Source organism: Ranitomeya variabilis, chromosome 4 (genome assembly GCF_051348905.1).
Source record: "Ranitomeya variabilis isolate aRanVar5 chromosome 4, aRanVar5.hap1, whole genome shotgun sequence".
NCBI lineage: Eukaryota > Metazoa > Chordata > Amphibia > Anura > Dendrobatidae > Ranitomeya > Ranitomeya variabilis.
In genome coordinates this window covers 659,946,460-659,955,150 of record NC_135235.1, presented here as the reverse complement: position 1 = coordinate 659,955,150, position 8,691 = coordinate 659,946,460, and positions in this window count along the sequence as shown.

Here is an 8,691-nt window from a genome sequence, read left to right as displayed (position 1 = left end):
GTAGAGGTGTGCGGGCGATGTTTCCGGGCCTAGCCAGGGCCTTTTTTGACACTGAAAAGAATGAGCCAACTCACGTAATCTGCCAACTTTGCAAAAAAACTGAGGCGAGGTGAAAAGTGCAATAATTTGACTACTACGTGTATGAACCTTCATATGCGCAATCAGCATGCTTTACTGTGGGAATCCCACTGCGCAAAAATGCGGAGCAGCGGACCTCAACAACCATCAGCCGCCCCATCAGTCGCTTCTTCTTCCTCCTCTGTTACTGTTACAATTATTGAGAAGCAGGTCTTCGACCGCAGAACTTCAGGTTCTTTACCCGCTCCAGTCATGCTGACTGAGAGCCCCCATCAGCTGTAACGGAAGTGGACATGCCTGCTGTTTTTGACCGATCTTGGAGAACGAGCACACCAGAAGTTTCTCGATCCACCGTACATCTCTGCCTGTACCTCTCTCACGGTCCAGCAGTTTGTCCAGTTCACCGTACTCCGCCCTATCTCAGTACTGCAGCCAGCCCACGGTTCCACAGTTGTGGTCACATAAAAGATTGTCTTCTCCTACGCATGACAAAACTAAGAGGTTGAACTCCACCATCTCCAATCTGTTGACCACGGAAATGCTGCCTTTCTGCCTGGTAGATACAGACTGTTTCCAAAAGGTGATGGCCATCGCGATCCCCCAGTAACAACTGCCCAGTCACCATTACTTTTCTAAGAAAGCTGTGGCTGCACTACACCAGCATGTCGTAGACAACATCACCTGTTTCTTGACAAAATCTCTGTCTGCCAGGGTGTATGTCACCACAGACACTTGGACGAGTAAGCATGGCAAAGGGCGTTACATCTCAATGACTGGGTACTGGTTGACTCTGGTGGCTGTGGGGACAGGCGTGGTTCCACAAGTCTTGAAATCCCAAGGCTTGCAAGGCAAGCCTCTACATTTAACACTTCCTCCACTGCTTCTGCCTCCTCTATCTCCTCTAGGGCCTCCACAGGCGACCTCAACCTCTGCCTTCACGAGATACAAGTTCCAACAGTGCAGAGCGAATCCCCACCACCTACGAACTGTGCAGCAAGGGTTCACTGCAATCAGGCAGTTTAAAATTTATATGCCTTGGAGATTGTAGTCATACCGCTGAGGAGTTGTGGACAGCTCTCCAGGCTGAATTTGATCAATGGCTGTCTTCGATGAACCTGCATCCAGGAAAGGCCTTGTCTGATAATGGTGCGAACTTGGTGGCGGCTCTACGGCAAGGCAAGCTCACACATGTGCATTGCATGGCTCACATCTTCAACCTGGGTGGTACAGCATTTGCTCCAACACTATCCTGGCCTGGGTGAGCTGCTCCAGAAAGCACATATGCTGTGTGCTCATTTCTACCATTTGCATGCCTCTGGTCATCGACTTGCATCGATACGGAGGTCTTTATCCATGCCAGTTAACAGGTTGATATGCGATGTGCCGACACGGTGGAATTCCATTCTGCCCATGTTGCAGCGACTGTGGTAGGAGCAACGAGCTCTGATGCAGTATGTCATGTTGTATAGCCTGGGCCAAGGCAGTATGGATGTGGCACATATCACGTTTACCGAGTGGGCACAAATTAAGGACCTCTGCACCCTTCTGCACAGTTTTGAAATGGATAAGATGGTTAGTGCCGACGCCACCATCATCAGCATCACTATTCCGGTCATGTACAATGCTCAAAAAAATAAACGGAACACTTAAACAACAGAATATAACTCCAAGTAAATCAAACTTCTGTGAAATCAAATTGTCCACTTAGGAAGCAATACTGATTGACAATCAATTTCTCATGCTGTTGTGCAAATGGAATAGAAAACAGATGGAAATTATTGGCAATTATCAAGACACCCTCAATAAAAGAGTGGTTCTGCAGGTGGGGACCACAGATCACATCTCAGTACCAATGCTTTCTGGCTGATGTTTTGGTCACTTTTAAATGTTGGTTGTGCTTTCACACTCATGGCTCGCATGAGACGGACTCTACAACCCACACAAGTGGCTCAGGTAGTGCACCTCATCCAGGATGGCACATCAATGTGAGCTGTGGCAAGAAGGTTTGCTGTGTCTGTCAGCGTAGTGTCCAGAGGCTGGAGGCGCTACCAGGAGATAGGCCAGTACACCAGGAGACGTGGAAGGCTACAACCCAGCAGCAGGACCACTACCTCCGCCTTTGTGCAAGGAGGAACAGGAGGAGCACTACCAGAGCCCTGCAAAATGACCTCCAGCAGGCCACAAATGTGCATGTGTCTGCACAAATGGTTAGAAACCGACTCCATGAGGATGGTCTGAGCGCCCCATGTCCACAGATGGGGGCTGTGCTCACAGCCCAACACCATGCAGGACACTTGAAATTTGCCACAGAACACCAGGATTGGCAAATTCGCCACTGGCGCCCTGTGCTCTTCACAGATGAAAGCAGGTTTACACTGAGCACATGTGACAGACATGCCAGAGTCTGGAGATGCCGTGGAGAGCAATCTGCTGCCTGCAACATCCTTCAGCATGAACGGTTTGGCAGTGGATCAGTAATGGTGTGGGGTGGCATTTCTTTGGAGGGCCGCACAGCCCTCCATGTGCTCGCCAGAGGTAGCATGACTGCTATTAGGAACCGAGATGAAATCCTCAGACCCCTTGTGAGACCATATGCTGGTGCGATTGGCCCTGGGTTCCTACTTATGCAGGACAATGCCAGACTTCATGTGGCTGGAGTGTGTCAGCAGTTCCTGCAAGATGAAGACATTGAAGCTATGGACTGGCCCGCCTGTTCCCCAGACCTGAATCTGATTGAGCACATCTGGGACATCATGTCTCGCTCCATCCACCAACGTCACGTTGCACCACAGACTGTCTAGGAGTTGGCGGATAATGCTTTAGTCCAGTTCTGGGAGGAGATCAATCTGGAGACCATCTGCTGCCTCACCAGGAGCATGTCCAGGCGTTGTACAGTAGGGAGGTCATACAGGTACATGAAGGCCACACACAATACTGAGCATCTTTTCCTTGTCATGAGGCATTTCCACTGAAGTTGGATTAGCCTGTAATTTGATTTTCCACTTTGATTTTGAGTATCATTTCAAATCCAGACCACCATGGGATATTCATTTTGATTTATATTGATAATTGTTATGTTTTATTGTTCTGAACACAGTCCACTATGCAATGAATAAAAATTTGCAACTGGAATATTTCATTCAGATATATCTAGGATGTGAAATTTTGTGTTCCCTTTATTTGTTTGAACAGTGTTTATGCTGGAGCAGACTTTGAATAGCCTGCGGGAGGAGATGGTGGTCCAAGAAGAAGAGGAGGATGCGGAAGGTGTAACATTGTCTCTAAGTTCAAGACTGTCATCACACAGGCGGGTGCCAATGGGGGGTGGATTACTGCGATCGTGGGAGGCTGGTGATAGCAGAAAAACTGTTATCGAAGGTGAAAGATCCGAAGAACAAATGGAGGAGGAAGAGGTGATGGGCGAGCAACTGTCAGATGAAGGTGATAATCCTCCCCTCTTTGTTGTTCATGGTTGGCAGGAGGGGATGGGAAAAACGAGCCTCATTGTTACCCAGCCACCAACACAGCATGGGCTTGAACCTCATGGTAGAGCCCAACATATGAGTGCCTTCTTGCTGCACTATCTGCAACATGATCCCCACATAGTTATGATTAGGAATAATGCTGACTACTGGGTTGCCACTCTGTTAGATCCACATTATTAAACCCAATTTTGCCAGATGTTTCACACCCTAGAAAGGGAATCACACGTTTACACAACCTTAACGCCTTTCTGCGATCGGACGGAATAGTCCGTCCGATGGCAGATCTTCTACTTTGATGCGAGCTCCGGCGGCGAGCCCGCATCTGTTTTGAACAGCTGACATGTGCCTGCAATAGGCGCAGGTGGAATCGCGATCCACCTGTGCCTATTAACTTGGTAAATGCCACTGTCAATCTGACAGCTGCATTTAGCAAGCGCTTCCGACCATCCATCCGGAAATGCGCGCTCTGCTGACTCCCGTCACGTGATTGGGTGTCATTGGTGCATTGGCATAACAACCAGAGATCTCCTGAAGACCTCTATGGTTGTTTATGCCAGATTGCTGTGATCGCCATCCTGTGGTCAGCGCTCATAGCAATGCAGTAATTCTGCTACATAGGAGCAATCTGAGCATCGCTAATATGTAGCAGAGCTGATCAGGCTATGCCAGCTTCTAGCCTCCCATTCGCCCCATTCAAAATAAAACAATAAAAAATACACATATTTGGTATCGCCACTTTCAGAATCGCCCAATCTAGCAATAAAAAAACAGAATTAACCTGATCGCTAAACGGCGTAGCGAGAAAAAAATAAAAACGCCAGGATTACGTTTTTTGGTCACCATGACATTGCATTAAAATGCAATAAAGGGCGATCAAAAGAACGCATCTGCACCAAAATGGTATCATTAAAAACATCAGCTCAGCGCGCTGTTTTTAGCAAAGGTTGAAATTTTTTTCACCACTTATATACAAAATAACCTAGATATGTTTGGTGCCTATAAACTCATAATAACCTGGTGAATCATAATGGCAGGTCAGTTTTAGCATTTAGTGAACCTAGCAAAAAGAGAAACAAAAAAACAGGTGAGGGATTGCACTTTTTTTAGCAATTTCACCGCATTTGGAACTTTTTTTACCATTTTCTAGTAAAACCAATGGTGTCGTTCAAAAGTACAACTCGTCCCTCAAAAAAAAATGCTCTCATATGGCGATATTGACGAAAAATAAAAAAGTTATGGCTCTGGGGAGAGCGAAAAACAAAAACGCAAAACTGAAAAAAGCTTCAGGGGTGAAGGGGTTAAGAGAGCTTTTCTCCAAGACAGTAGCAAAGCACACTTTTCTCATTGCAGCTCTAGGCTTCCAACCTCCATCACGTCAATTCTCCAACACCAAAACATTAGCAGCACCAGTTGTGGAAGTGAAAGAAGCAATTTCTATGAGTCCTTTGACACTTTTTTTAGATCAACTCGTGCACCAGCACAACAGAGTTCAAGTCTTACATGTGGTGATCGAATGGAGAGGATGGTGCAGAGTATCTAGAACTGAATGTGAATACCATCAGGGAGGGTTTGGGCTCTTTCACATTTTGGTCTTCCAAAATGGATGAGTGGCCTGAGCTTGCCTCACACGCCTTGGAGGTTTTATCGTGCCCGGCAGCCAGCGTTCTCTCAGAACGTGTCTTTAGCGCTGCTGGTGGTGTCCTGACGGATAAGTGTAGCCAGCTGTCCCCTGAAAGTGTAGACCACCTAACTGTCATCAAGATGAACAAGTCATGGATCTCCAAGGACTTTTGCGCCCCAATCGCAGACTGTATAGACTAGGTGATATTGCATTTTTTAATGTCACGTAACTGCACTTTGTGATATCTTTAGTGCCGCTTCTGTGGCTGCCGCTGATGTTAACACAAATTTGTGGAAATGTGAACAGTCATGGTTGATCTACATCTGCTGGGTTAGCTGTAGTGGAAGATGTCTCGGTCGCAATTATACTATTTATATTCTCGTGACAGTTATTCCACTTTGGTAGTGTCAGACCCTCATTTTTTAAAGTGTGAACACTCCTGGGTGGGTGTCCATCCGCTAGATTGGGTGTAGTGGAAGACCTATCTATACTGTAGTGAAATTGATGCCACTTTTCTGGTGTCTGCTAGTAATTTTTGGAAATGTAAACACTCGTGTTTGGGTTTCCTTCATGCATGTTGCCTGTAGCAATAGGCCTCCGAGACCGCCAGGCCTCCACTTCCTTGGTCTCAACTGCCCTTGTTACTATCCTTACATTTTTCTGGCAATGCTAGTCTACAAAACTGATATTTGTGCCAAATGAGTGTGGCTCAGCATGAAATCTGGTAGAGGTGTTGCATGATGTATCAGGGCTCCCAGCAAAGAAGGCCTTTACCGATCCCTCACCCACCTTGTCCTACTGTGACGTTCAATTGACAGCTGAAAATGCTGTCCCACACCACAATACCTCATGCCTGCCTGATTGCTGCAGTGCCATGCTGCAATTTGTATTGTGGGTGAATTGAGGCCACTTTCCTGCCGTCTGTCTCTCAATTGATGTGTTTTGGCCGCATTTGGGGTCATTATAAGGTGTTGTGCATGCTTTTGTTTTTGCCTCCCATTGAGCGGAATGGCGCTCGGTTATGTTTGGCAAATATTCGACAAATTAATCGGTGAATTTTGCAAATTCGGCGATCGTAATTCGAAACGAACATTGAAATATTCGCTCATCTCTACTGATGAGAGCTTACAGAGCTCTCGGCTAGAGGCAGTTGCTGTTACAATGGGATTTATGCAAATATTGCTGACTGTTATGTCAGCGTCTGGGTCTGTGGACTCTCTAGATTTTAGCACTCTTTGTAACTTCACTAATGGCTGTAATCAGTGCAGTGAGACTCGGGCGTTGACATAGAAACTTGTGTATCGCAGAAAGATTACGAGGCATTAAATCTCTGCTGGGCTACTTCTTGGTCACAAGTTCTAGGAGAACAAGTCATATCTTCTCTGACCTTTATATATGAGCTGGACTATTCAGCTTGTGCCAGCTATAGCTTCTCTTAACCTGGTCTAGTGTTTATTCCTGTGTGAGTTTTGTATGACTGAGCTTCTGATTCCCCTGTCTGTGTTAACCCATACACTTCTGGTCCCTTCTTCTCTGGGTGGGGGAGGGGATCAGATTAGTTCAGTAGAAGAGAATAGCAAGGTGCGAGACTCCGATGTCCCCACCATCAGGGGTAATCCTGGGGACAGGGATAGCCTAGAGTCCCTTAGCTTGAGGGATGGAATTAGAGCCCAAAGCTTTTGCTACTCTGTAGTCATATCATGACAATAGCTATGACGGCTGTACCTTCTGACGTGCAGTTGGTCTCACCCGAACCTGTAGTGACCCTTCCTGACAAATTTTTTGGGGACAAAAAACAGTTTAGAGTGTTCAAGGAGAGCTGTAAGCTATTTTTTACCCTACAACATTTGTCCTCAGGATGAGCTACAGTGGGTGGGAATAACCATGTCCCTCCTTAGGAGATGGAGGGGGCTCAAAATTGGGCATTTTCTTTGACCCCAGAAGCCCCAGAACGGTCTTCTGTTGACACCGTAGGGTTGATCTATGATGAACCTGACAGGATCCATGTCACGGAGGCAAGAATCATGAGCCTGACATAGGGGGACTTTCCTCAAGGACTAGAGTACCGATTTCTGACAATGGTCCACTGAAGTTCTGAGGAATGATGCAGCTCTCAGGTTCCTGCTCCTGACAGGCCTTTCTGAAACACTTGTATATGTTGACAGCAAAAATCGCACTCTTGGCAGAAGAGAAGCAGCGTCTAAAATGTTTTGGTGCTGTTTTTTGCTCCTTTTTTCTTCGTCTTTTAGGATCCCCAAGTTCAGCTTTGCTTCCACCACAGAAGCATGAACACAGGTCACCAATACAAAGACATATGTTCATGAAAAACACACAATCAAATATAAAAGCTGAGGAAGGTGAAATTGATCTAGAATAATTTACCTATAACACTGGCAGTGCTCCTTAGGTGACCAAGACAAGATGGTAAACTCTAAAAAAAAATAGAAATAAATGTTTTTTATATACTATTTTACTTGCTTTTTTAATTAAAAACACTGCTAAACCTTATACCTGTTTTTGTAGCACTTTGTCAGCGTTTTTTTCATCACCCATTGCTTTTAATGGGTAAAAAATGCTGAAAGAAGTGACATGCCCTATGTTCAAAACCAATGCAAAGCACAAAATACTGATGCCAAAAAACAATGTGTGTGCATGAGATTTCTGAAATTTTGTAGGCTTTGCTGGTACTATAAAACAGAGCTGAAAATTAGCATAAAAAACGCCTAGTGTGAACTTAGCCTTAAGGATGGTCTGGCTCTGTATACTCCAATTTGTTTCTTGGGAGAGGCCATGACTCAGGCCATTTGGATTGATCACAGAATTCGGAAGAGGTATGGTGAGCAACAGGGTATTTCGGTCATTCCCTCCAATCTATCCTTTTACCTGAAGCGGAACCGATGGAAGTTGGAGCTTCCAGCTCTTGGGCCTTTGAGAGGAAATCGCAATGCAATCTCAGACTCAGAAAATTGTCAGGAAAGGCCTAAGCCTGGGTGATTATCAAGGAGGTTACCCAGACTTGTAGGTACTTTTTAACTCCTCAGATAAAGTACTACTAAATAAGGAATTACTTTTCCAAGAACCAGTTGTTATCAACATTAGCTTTCATTGACTGTGGGTCTGAAAACAACTTTATCAATTCAGGACTAGGTCAGAAATTAGGATTAGGGACAGTTGGGTTGGAAAGAACCATTCAAATTTTTGCCATTGACAGGACACCATTACTACAGAGTCTTGTCCAGCTGGTAACGGTGGAATTCACACTGCGAGTGCGAAGCTCTGCAGGAAAATGTAACCCCTCTGGGTCACTCTTCTCCTGTTCTCTGGGATGAACCTTGTTAGCAGCGGGTTAATCAGCGTGATGTCCACAACGAGCAACAGAAAATGTTGATTTAGTAAGAATTAAGAACATTCAGCATACAACATGAGAACAGGATCAATCTGGTTTCTGAGAGAGATATCTGCTGTTACTTTCAGTTTCAATTCCACACACAAGAAAGTGCTCACAGG